Raw genomic sequence first — 13,207 nt, forward strand, 5'->3', positions numbered from 1 at the left:
AAAAAAATATTTTTAACTCATTCACTGCCATTCATTGATGGCTATAGACGACAAAAAAATATTTGAACTATTTCTATTAGTTTAAAAAAAATCCACTTAAAAAATCCAATTATTGTAAATTTAGAACAGATATAACATTTGTGATAAATCGTTAACTAGTAAAGTCATGTGATTAATTACAAAAAAATAATAATAATCGCCTGACGGGCCTAATTTGAAAAATAAAATAAAAATAAGGGGCGTTTAATCGTAATTAATCGCATGATAATTTTATATCTGTTATAAATGTATAATAAAAAATATAGGTTTTCTTAAAAAAATGAAATGAAATGAAAAATTGTTAAATTAATAGAAATAGTTCACAGGAATTTTTGACATCTGTAGTCATCAGTGGCAGTGAATGAGTTAAAGGCATATTTTTTCATACAGCTACTGTACTGAATCTCATTCAAATGTTAGGAAGCCTCTTTGTTGATTTTGCATAAAACGAGGTCAAAATGTGTTTACCTTTTGCAAATAGACCATTTAAATGAAATCATCAGGGTAAATATTTAGAGTGGCGATGAATGATAAATTACCATGGCAACAGATAAGCAGACAGATAATTAGCCGTTTTTTCCCTCATTTGGGTGCCGTAGAAGCCAGCGAGACGCTGTTACATAACTCGCATCTCTGAAAGGAAGCGGCTCTTTGAGCGTCACGCTATCGTAAATGCACTCGATGTAGGTCAATCTGTGATTAGCCGGCCGTACAGTAGAAGAGTAGCCGCGGATTATTTTGCCGTTCAAGTGTGACGCCATTCGGTTGTGGCTCAGACCAGCCGTTGCGTCATGCCTGGCTTAGTGTGTATCATGTGTGTCCTGTCTGCCAGCCATGACATCATTCTTTGAAAAGGTGATGTCATTGATTGAAGGAGCAATGATGTCATCAAACGGGGACAGTTTCAAAGTTTCTTTTGTCTTTTTGGATGGAAGGAGAGGGAGAGGGGGAGAGGGGGAGAGAGGGAGAGGGAGGCACCGTGCCAGTGTGCGGGATCAGCACTATGAAGAGCACATGTGCATCACATTCAGCTCACATGCGATCGTTAGCTCTCTGCGCCGCAAGTTACGCTCGCTCATCTAATTGTCTCCATTTTTATTTTTCAAATAAAATTAACTCATTGACTGCCATTGATGGCTATAGAGGTCAAAAATTCATTTGAACTATTTCTATTCGTTTTAACATTTTTTTCCACTTTTGTTAGCAAGAGTGTGAAAACCTAGAATTTTTTTTATTGTACATTTAGAACAGATAAATTTGTGATTAATCGTGAGTTAACTAGTGAAGTCATGCGATTAATTACGATTACAAATTTTAATTGCCTGATGCCCCTAGTTTCTCATAATATATATATTTTTTAATCATGAGTTAACAAGTGAAGTCACGCGATTACTTACAATTAATTTTAATCACCTAAAGCCCCTAATTTTTAATAATCTTTACTTATTTTCTTAATTAAAAAAAAGTATTAAAAATTAGGGGCGTCAGGCAATTAGAATTTGTAATCGTAATTAATCGCATGACTAGTTAACTCATGATTAATCACAAATTTGACATATTTTCTAAATGTACAATAAAAAAATTATAGGTTTTCATACTCTTGTTAACAAAAGTGGAAAACATTTTAAACTAATAGAAATAGTTAAAATGATTTTTTACGTCTATAGCTGTCAATGGCAGTGAATGAGTTAATACTACTGTACAAAAAAAGAAAATGCCAGTCCCATTGATGATGTCGTTTAAGTTTACTGAATTGGAAGGCACTGGGCAGAATAGATTGACACGGCAACACATAGAAGGTGAAATCTGATTGGACAATCCATGGTGTGCACCATTTCAGCTGTGCTAATGTAAATGTAAAAAAACAAGGTTGTGGATTTTTTCCAGATTTTGTCATTCCTTTTTTATAAACACAATTTCATATTTACAGGTGAGATGGCTTGGTCACCTGAAACGGAAGAAATAATTGGCGATACCCAGTGTTGACCATGAAAAAGAAAATCTGTAGGCCTACTATTAGCAATATAAAGTTGGTACTTTGAACATTTAATTTACGAGTTTGTTTGGGAACTTGCGCATTGTGCTAGCAAACTGAAATTAGAACGATTAAAAACAAAACTAAATGGATATTCCACATTAATGACAACAATTGATTTAAACACTTTATGAAGTAAAACTATATTTAAAAGAAAAACAAACAATCGCTTACAAAGGTAGAGAAATCCAACAAGCTAGCTTGTGCTCGCTAGCTTGTGTTAAATGTCAATAGTCAAAACAAATATGGCTCTTGATGTACTTAACATCACATAACCCTTGAAAGATTGTAGACGATTACAAAAATGTTGTCACCTATATAAGCATTACATTAGAATTGGGCAGTTGGACCTGCAATGTAAATCCCAAGCATGATGTAACGGATGGAGGACTGAAACTGTTATATTGTAAAATGGGTCAATTGCAATCAAGTTCCAGGCCACAAAAAGCCAATAAACAAACAAGCTGCTGCAATGTGGGTCCTATCAGGGCGATGTATTACACACAAATATTGACGCAGAATTTATTTATCCCATTACTGTTAATACACAGTATGTGTGGTTGTACACTATTGGTCCATTTCGTTAAGTGTTCATGTCATGTTGTGTACAACCAATTTGCAGTGTCTCTGCTTGCTCTCAAATAGCCAAATTCCCCCTGCGGGAATCATGAATGTTTCATAATGGCTGCGGGCGTAGATCCGCCTCACAGACGAGGGAGACATCAGTGGAGAAAAATGTGTTTGATGCTAAGCAGACCAAGCTATAAGAGCACATTGAGTCACATATACAGTAAGTCATATTTTGGAAGCGGGCCGCCGTTCCACTCGGGTACAAAAGAACAGCTGCCTTCGTGGACTGGGAGTGCGAGAATGTTTGTGGCGGCGATACCCTGCAGTGTAACAAGCTGCTCGTTCACCTGTAAAATGGCTTTTATTGGACACTTTTGTGTGGCTTCACTTTTGGAAATCTAATTTGATGCATTCCAATCGGCCCTTGTCAGGAGGGAGATGGGACTTGCTTTCGACAGGCCGAGCTGGCTGCATTTCTGTTATTGTACAATGAGTGAAAGCCATTTTTATTGGGGACACATGAATGTCAAGCTAACCGAGTGAAGGGATGTGGTACAATTGTACTTTGAATTATGAGTTATCTGAATTACGGTAGGTATTTTTCTGTATATAATCCATCACTAAGCATATTTTTTGCAACCAAAAATGTGGCAGCAAACTTCACAGCTAATAGCAGATAGTAACACCCCCCCCCCCCAAAAAAGAAGAGGCCAAGTGCTTTTATTTCCACTCCCAGTTGGAATTTATACCCTCAAAAATGATATACAGCAAACAGAATTACACATTGTGTATCAATATAATCCATCACTAAGCATATTTTTTGCAACCAAAAATGTGGCAGCAAACTTCACAGCTAATAGCAGATAGTAACACCCCCCCCCCCCCCCAAAAAAAGAAGAGGCCAAGTGCTTTTATTTCCACTCCCAGTTGGAATTTATACCCTCAAAAATTATATACAGCAAACAGAATTACACATTGTGTATCAAACCATTACCTAGCTAGCAAACGCCTACTAGCTTAATGCTAACACATAACTGGAAAGACCATATATGAGCTAATACAACTAGCATCAATATTTTGGTACTATTGGAGTAGACAATATTAAGTATTGTACTCTTTGCGTGTTCAATTAACTGAATGGTGAGATTCTGTTGAAGAAGTTCCTTTGCAAAGGTTGGTATTACCAGAAGCTTCTGGTCGCACATTTGAAGTCACCCAAGCAGTGCTCCGTTCAAATGTGATGCTTTCTTTCTAGCCCACATCGTTATTTATTCACAAAAAGGGTTCAGAAAAAGGTCAGCCCACAACACACCTGGTTACAACTAAATGAATACAAGAAAATCCCTCTCTCCTCCCTTCTGCAAGTTCAGCAAGTTCCCATAGCTATAAATCAGATTAGAGAAAAACAATCACACATCGGCCCGTCTCCTTCGGAAGAGACAGATACCAGACCCATACACTCCCTTATTTTCTCAGGAGTGTGAGACACATAAAAATGCTATTCATTTAGCCATACTGAGTTAACTAAATCTAAAACGGCTAAAATATAATTTAAAACTAAAAAACAATGTTAATAACTCATCATTCCCTCATTTGAGCTCTTGAGAGCTCAACACATTAAAACATTTTTTTTTTCAATGGTTGTGTGATAAAAATAATTATCCTTAAAACATCCCTTTAGCAGAAGAGGAGATAGTTTAGCAATCATATGACATTAAAAAACAATTTGATACATTTAAAAGATTTTTAGTGGAATAAGCATAGCATATGTGAGGCTTAACATAAAATGTTGTTCATTAAAAAGTGTCGCAATGTATCGGCAGACGAATATGTGTTCTTTGAAGCCATCTTGTGATGAAGTTCTTTGAAGGTCTTTTTTTTTTTTTTTTAATGAAAAGAGTGTCGCAATAGTTCGTCTCTTCTTTAAGAATTTGGGGTAGACTACCCAAATTCTTCGATTTGTCACCTGGGATTATTCTGCCCAAAATGTGACTGATCAAAGGAATGATTGCCCAAGAAAAGGCACTTGCTCTTGATCCGTTGACTGATGTCCTCAAACGGTGTCGAAACGGCCGCTCCAGAACGATCACTGGGTCAGCTGACGTGGCTCCAGGTCGGAGGTGATAAGATTGATGATCCAGTTGTGGAATTTCGTCTCTCCTTTCAACCTGAGAGCATCAGTTGATGAGATGGCCGAGCCTGGCACGTCTCCGGAAGCCTTGTAGACCAGATGTGGCATATTCTCTGTGCAGAGAACTGCACAAGATTTCCTCACCAACCCCCTGGGGCCGTTCTCCTGAGTGCAAAAACTTTTCATTTTTAGTTTCTCATAAACTCACATAAATTTTATTTGGAGGAAAAAACCCTGATAGGTTTTGTTAGTTGGGATTAATAAATGTTATTTGATTAAGATCCGTAGGTCCTGTGCTGTTGGAACAGGAAAATATCTATTTTTGTGACATTAAAATAGAGCCCAGCCCTTGATTGAGTTGAATGACATTCGCTCATTCATTAATATAAGACAGAGCTTATAAATATTTATCAATAATAGGTAATTTTTTACCATGACTAAATTTGTTCTAAATTTGCATAACTGTGCCGCCTTTCATATCTCTTATTCTCTTCCCAGAATCCCATGACCGGCCGAATCCTGGCATGCTGGGAAAAACTCACATATATTCATATTATCTATACTCTTTTGCAAACACTGGGCTCCAAACATTACATTTTTCACATGTGATTCTGAGATAAAAGATATAATATAATGCAATTACCTTCATTCGGCAAATATGCATTATTGTCCTTGCTTGCTTCAGACTTACTTTGCGATCGATTTCCTCTGGTAGATTTCTTCATTTTTAAACTGTGGATTATCACTTTCAAACTCATCCTGTCAATTGGAGTGTAGGCCGATACCCCACAACCTTTTTAATTTCGTTTTTAAGTTTGATTTTAATTTTCTAACTCGTCTACATTGGTTAAATTCTTAAACATAAACTCCCTCATTTGACAAAGATCCACTGATTTTTTCAAACACGTCAAGATAAAGGGAGGACAAAATAGAGACCTCATAACTCAAAAAACGTCATAAATAACTCAACCCTCTAAATCAGGCTATGAGATAAACAAAAGAGCTACAAAACACTATAAAACTGAGCATAAGCAGATACAACTTAAGACACTAATATATGATGACTTTGGGGCTATAAAAATAGAGGTAACCATATTACTCTAATTCTCCTAGAGTCCCGAAAATTATTTAAACTGCCAATCAACCTCACCTCTTTTATAGATTAGTGGGGCTGAGGATAAAATCACACAAAATTTACAAATATCTACCATTACCTAGATTTAATCAAACTAAAAATCATCTTCAAACTGCTAATCTTTCACATATTAGCGGGGCTCATAAAAAAACACAGCACACAAAATATTTCTGGGATTTATAAATCACAGTGCTGTAAAAAAAAAAAATCAAACTTAGCCATCAAACTCTTAGTTAGTCTTTTACTTTATTCTATTATTTATTTTATACTATAGCTGCAGCTGGACGAAGTCCAAAAAGTTCCTCACGGGGAAAATAAAAATATATCATATAATAACATATTAATAAAATTCCCATTGTACCAATTCAGAAACTGATTCTCCCAAAAATATAGGCAAAAATTTAGTAGGCTATAGATTGAAATAAATTTTCTCAATCCCTCATTTCAAATTTACATATGTCGTTTTCAATTTCCTGAAATATCTTGCTATAGATCACAGTTCCCCACTCAACACATTAAAAATGCCTTGCATATCACTATGTAGCATTTTACTGAATGGATCACATCTCATTCCGACCACCAACTTTCTCAGTCCAGACCCCCAGCAAAAGGCAGGACGGCAGCTGTTGTCAATGTTCAGTCCTGGCCAGCATGGCGGCTGTTGTGGCAGCAATGTTCAGAGCAGGCATTTAGATTTCCTCTGGATGCAAAACAGCCATAGGGGAGAAGTCACTATAATGAGGCGTATACACAGTCACTGGGCATTGAGGAATTTGAACATCATGTTTTTCTTAGGCACAGGACGAGAAGACTGTTGCTCTGCGGCTTTTGACCTTTGATCTCTGCCACATCCATTCAGACGCTGTCTGCAATGTGGATCCGATGACACACAGTCTTTCTGAGAGCTCACCTGATCAAAAAATGCACACTCGTTGATACAATGCTTTAAAAATGCCAGACTGAGGATATGGGATCATAGCAAGACAGTTCACTCCCTGCTTTCTCAAAAATGTTTCGTAAAAAACACAGCCTCTTTATTCATTTCTTTTTTCTTTTTTTTTTTTCAATACCCCTTCAAATAGCTACTAGCCATACAACGTATCAGCAGCTGGGGCGCATCCCGTTCGCAATTTGTAATCAGTGAAGGCCATCAAACCCTCATCTGCCTTGGAACTCAAACATCAGTTTCTGAAATGACACACTCAGAAAAAAAAAACAAATATTAAAAATCATTATCAACATGTCAATTCCAAAAACATTCATAACTCCTTATTCAACTATCTTACTTCCAGCCACAGCTATAAAGATGTAGGCATAATTATATCAACTCTCAAACAAAATGCCATTATTTTATCATTACTCTTTATTCATTTGTCCCGAAAAGGGAAAGTTAACAAATTAACCATCATCATCAATCATTAAAGTGTAAAGATTTATTAGCTCAGTCAAATACTATTACTTATTTTATATTGTTTATCATTCCTCTCTTACCATTTTGACAAAAAAAGAGTCCCATTACGAGGACACATTATGCTCACAGCGCACAGCCCAGCCCCCACCTTTTTTTATTCTAACCTAGAAACGGGGGGGGGGGGTCTTAAGATTATAAATCGCAAAACCTATTTTATCCCATTCCCATTAATAAAACAAACGCCACTATCACAACAGTCTCATCTCACACAAAAACAACACCAAACTTAGTTAAAAATATAGATAAAAAACAAACAAAATCACATTTATCACTCACAATGACAAAAATAGCCCCCACCTTTTTAGAAGCTAGGTCACACACTCAAATGCATACGCACACACTCTTCAGTCATTATAAAATAATAAACGGTGTTATTCCTTCAATTCGTTGTCTACAAATCTTATAGCATTTAAACCGCAGCTTCGTACGGTAATTTCAATAAACGGATAACTTCAAACAAACCACCCGTAAACTGCTCCACAAATGCTGGAGTCATTTTAACATCAAATTCAGCCTTTTTCCATTACCAACAAAAAAATATACAAAAGTCTGACATACCATTTTGTCCAGCGAAAGCTTTTTATACAATCGATCCACAGTTCGTTTTTTCATTGTTCATCGACGCTTTTATTTTTCCCTGAACCGGAAGCGCATTCAGGACAAACCATTCTGTATCCGGGTCGAAATCGCCTCCATTTTGTTTGTAGTTTTTGATGTATACATTCGGTTTTAATACAGTGACGTCTCACTTTTAATATTAATAGTTCAATATGTTAACACATATGGCCACACACAGACAGACATAAGAATCACGTGACCTCTCGTTTATACACAGCGGTTACCCAATCCCGCTGAGCTAAACTGTTCTCCCTTTATTGCAAAATTTTTGCAAGGCGCTTATTTTTTAAGAAATTTGTCACGCGCTCACGAATTCAACCGTGGAACAAAAGGAATTCAAACGGGAATCCTGACCTCAAAACTACATATTGTAGAAGCGCCAACAAAATAAAATAAAATAAATCACGTAATCTCTCGATTGCAAATACAGTGATACAAAATCCAATCATCGCTGTAATCAACCTGGACCCCTTTCTGTTCAATTTCAAACAGGCGCTTTTTCAAATAAAATACATATTACGTGTAGAGAACTTTCACACCAAGAGCCATGAACAATTATGTTACTTGTCCTCAAATCCGGCCAAAACTGCTTAAAAAACAGAAGCGCGTACCATAATCTTCGCGATCCTTAGTAAACAAGAAAGACTTGTTACGTCATCCGGCAAACCCTTTTATTCAATATATATTATGGTCTAAGGATTCTTCATAGCGTTGACGAAAAACAAAACAAATCAAAAAATTAACCGCTATTTCTTCCTGTACAAAAAAAGCTTCATCACTTCGAGTCTGCATTACGTCACCTTCAAATGCACCACTCCACGACGTGTTTAGTTCAAGATCGTCGGAATTATCAACTCTCAAACGACATCAAACTTTAACTTGTTCACACAGATCTCTTTTAAAATTTAGATAATTTGGAAGACGAAAAAACCAGCTGCAGCGGACCAGACAGACACAACCTCTTCTACGTGGATAACAGTCTCCACTTACCGTACTTTATTTATTTAGGCCTAGAAGTTCCGCCCGTCCTTGAACGCCGTAGCTTGTTCCACGTCAAAATAACACCATCCGTTTGGTTCAACGGAGGAGACCATTCGTTATAATTCAGCGTCGGCGGTCACCATTTGTTAGAGTAGACAATATTAAGTATTGTACTCTTTGCGTGTTCAATTAATTGAATGGTGAGATTCTGTTGAAGAAGTTCCTTTGCAAAGGTTGGTATTACCAGAAGCTTCTGGTCGCACATTTGAAGTCACCCAAGCAGTGCTCCGTTCAAATGTGATGCTTTCTTTTTAGCCCACATCGTTATTTATTCACAAAAAGGGTTCAGAAAAAGGTCAGCCCACAACACACCTGGTTACAACTAAATGAATACAAGAAAATCCCTCTCTCCTCCCTTCTGCAAGTTCAGCAAGTTCCCATAGCTATAAATCAGATTAGAGAAAAACAATCACACATCGGCCCGTCTCCTTCGGAAGAGACAGATACCAGACCCATACACTCCCTTATTTTCTCAGGAGTGTGAGACACATAAAAATGCTATTCATTTAGCCATACTGAGTTAACTAAATCTAAAACGGCTAAAATATAATTTAAAACTAAAAAACAATGTTAATAACTCATCATTACACAGTCAAAAAGTTGGGTGAACTCAAAATTCCAAAGGCGACAAACTTGTATAACATGAAATGTTTTAAGTTTTGCTTTTGTAAAAGTTGGCTTTCTCACATTATTTGATTTTAATACTACTGGAGCAAACGGCTAGCTTTTTGTATGCTAACATTGTTGCCATAAATGTTTATTTTAAAGTCTGTCCAACTCGAATGCTTTAGGACAAAAAATATATATATATATTTTTTGTCACCAACATGGTGGAGGAGCCGCTGACCTGACCTGCTAATTTATTTATTTTTAATCTGTTTGTTACCTTCTCAAATAATCAACATTATCACTTGTCTCCACGTGGATGAAAATCAATTATTATTACCATAATTGAACGTATTTTGAGCAATTTTCTTATTTCAGAAGTTTAAATCAAACTGGTTGCCCTTCAAGTCGGCTTCTCAAAATTAGCCCTGATGTAGACTTAACCCTCCTGTTACGTTGTGGATCAAAATGACTCATGTGAAAGTTACAAAAACAAACAAATGTTAGCTTGTGGCTATCAAATTTGGCACTAAGAGATAATAATTATTAAAAGAAGGTTCATTTCAACATATTTGAACGTTGAGCAAATACCAGGTCAAATTTAACCCCAAATTTTTTTTGCAATGAAAATTTATATCAATATACTAAGAAATTGTTAAGTTCGATGTATGTTCAATTAAAACGGATAATAAGCTATAAACAACGTTTATTGGAATGCTTTTGGAACAATAGCCCGGGTCAAACTGACCCATTTTAAAGTTTAAGAACTACAAATTAGTAGTTTTTTCCCCTCACAACTTTTCATCAACATTTGAATTGAAAACTGTTAATCATGAGCTATAATTCATGATCAGGCCACTTTTGGAACAATAAACATTGTCTGGGTCAAACTGACCCAGTATTTCATGATGAAACTTGAGAAAAATGTTCATTTTAAATATTTGCAATGAAAGCTATTAACTCATTCACTGCCATTGACGGCTAAAAACGTCAAAAATTAATTTGAACTATTTCTATTAGTTTAACATTTTTCCCCCCACTTTAGTTAACAAGAGTATGAAAACATACAGATGTAAAATTTGTGATTAATCGAGAGTTAACTAGTGAAGTCAGGCAATTAATTACAATTTAAAAAAAGTATCGCCCCCTGCCCCTAATTTGTAAAAAAAATAAAATAAGTTTTTTTAATGAATTAATGGCAGTTTTTTTGGTTGGGGTGGTGGGGGTGGGGATACAATTTTTTTTATCAAACACCTGGGGCAAATTGACCCGGGAACATTACTGCTGTTCCTGAGAAACCAACCTAACAGGAAGGATACGCAACGTCTATTTGACCACAAATGTTAGCAACACATGCAGATAAAACATCCGACAACGGCACTCATCATATTCTTTATCCTCGCGAAGACCGACTAATCACGGCAGCTTAGTTGCAATGGTTTTCTGTGTTTTATCACCAAACGAACACAATCGCACTTCTCCGCAACGCCAATTAAAGTGAAAACATCCTTTTGTTTTGCTCGCTCTTCTTCGAAGCGCTTCCGATAAAACTGCTGCTATGGCAACGTGCACGCTAATCTACAGTTTACAGGCTACTCGGCTTACATCACATTTAAAGGCTTGATCTCATTTTGTTTGGGACCCGAGCAATTGTATTAGTCGGAATGGTACATCATTTTACTCACACCATCCAGCTGGCTTACAGGAAATGGGAATGTCACTTCCCCCAGTGTGTGTGCATGTGCGCGTGTGTGTGTGTGTGTGTGTGTGTGTGTGTTTGCTGAGGCTGCTGCTAATGCATGCAGTCAGGCAGCACTGATACAACAGCGAAGGCAGAAAGAAAGCCGGCTTTGTGTTCCACTCAGGATCTCGGACACAAGAGTGGCTGGAATGGCACACAGCCATTGTCGCAGGTTCAGTGCGGTCACACACACACACACACACACACCCACACCCACACACACACCCCCCACACCCCCCCCCCCCCCCACACACACACACACGCACACACAGAAAGTGCAACAGCGGTTGGACTGTTGCTGTAATCTTTGGCAGCCATAAACACAGACAAGCAGAATCAAGATTCGTGTCTTGTTTATTGAAATTGTGAAATTTTACAGGACACTTGCAACACAAAACAGAATGTGCTGTTATGTGGGTCATAATTGAATCTATTTTTTTTTTTCCAGCACGAAACATTTAAGAGAACCATTTTTGGGCTGCTAATGCGGTTAATTAGTAACTTTTTGATCAAGAGCGTTATTTTCCATTGTTTGGCAGATGTTTTGTGAACTTCTGGTCATAAGTTGAAAAAGATGTCCCAATGTGTCTTCCACTCCTCAGCTCACCCTCAGAAGTCAATAGAAGGTGAAAGGTCACGTGTCTGCAGTCGAGATTGACGGGGGAGCGACGCCCACGTTCTGCTCGCTGGTGAGTTGAAATTTTCAGCTTGTGAGAATTGCAGCCGAATACGGTGACTTTTGTTGAGGCGCAACGAATAATAGGCAACTACTCCATTATCAAAATAACTGATAATGTGTCAGGCGACTACATTTTTTAATTGTAATTAATCGCATGACTTCAATAGTTAACTCATGATTAATCCTAAATTTTATATATGGTCTAAATGTACAATAAAATGTAAAATATTTTTCTTCTAAGTTTTCATACTCTTGTTAACAAAGGTGGATTTTTTTTTTAATTAATATAAATATGGCTGCATCTTTTACTCAATGATACAGTAATTTCATAATTCATAAGAATTTAGTTCAAATTAACTCATTCACTGCCATTGACGGCTACTGACGTCCAGAATTCATTCGAAATATTTCTATTAGTTTCACATTTTTTCCCCACTTTTGTTAACTAGAGTATGAAAACCTAGATTTTTTTTATTGTACATTTAGAACAGATATAAAATGTGTGATTAATTGTGAGTTAATTGAGTTATTGGATAAAAAGATTATTAAAAATTTGGGGGTGCCAGACGATTACAATTTTAATTGTAATTAATCGCATGACGTCAATAGTTAACTCACGATTAACCACAAATTTTATATCTGTTCTAAATGTACAATAAAAAAAATCGAAGTTTTTATACTCTTGTTAACAAAAGTGGAAAAAATGTGAAACTAATAGAAATAGTTCAAATGAATTTTTGACGTCTATAGCCGTCAATGGCCGTGAATGAGTTAAAAAGATGTACTGCACTGTATAAAAACGAGTGTGATGTTGATTTGTGTTGTCATTTTTTCTGCCACTAGATGGCATAATTGCATTTGTAAGACATTGGTGACTGCTCAATGCATTTTTCTTTTTATATTAAGCGCTATCAAACCTTTAACATGAAGAAACTTGTAAAATTGTAAAATACAACTTGACCCCAGTCTCCACAAATATATGCATTATTATAAATGTTTTAAATACATTTATTACTGCCAAATTGTGTGTGCATATATATATATATATATATATATATATATATATATATATATATATATATATATATATATATATATATATATATATATATATATATATATTCATTCTAAGGAAGTATAC

The 13,207-nt window shown here is 36.2% G+C and overlaps 1 protein-coding gene across 3 annotated transcripts in view; it reads left to right on the forward strand.

Annotated features, from left to right (window-relative positions):
• Positions 1-13,207, forward strand: part of foxj1b (forkhead box J1b) — a 44,273-nt gene that overhangs the window by 2,602 nt on the left and 28,464 nt on the right. For all 3 annotated transcript variants that reach the window (XM_086063717.1, XM_086063715.1, XM_086063716.1), the window contains exon 2: positions 11,990-12,076. The gene's annotated coding sequence lies outside the window, so the exon portion shown is untranslated. The remainder of the gene's footprint in view (positions 1-11,989; positions 12,077-13,207) is intronic.

The sequence above is a fragment of the Leptonotus elevatus genome, chromosome 20, assembly GCF_054856555.1.
Source record: "Leptonotus elevatus isolate MCC_2025b chromosome 20, RoL_Lele_1.0, whole genome shotgun sequence".
NCBI lineage: Eukaryota > Metazoa > Chordata > Actinopteri > Syngnathiformes > Syngnathidae > Leptonotus > Leptonotus elevatus.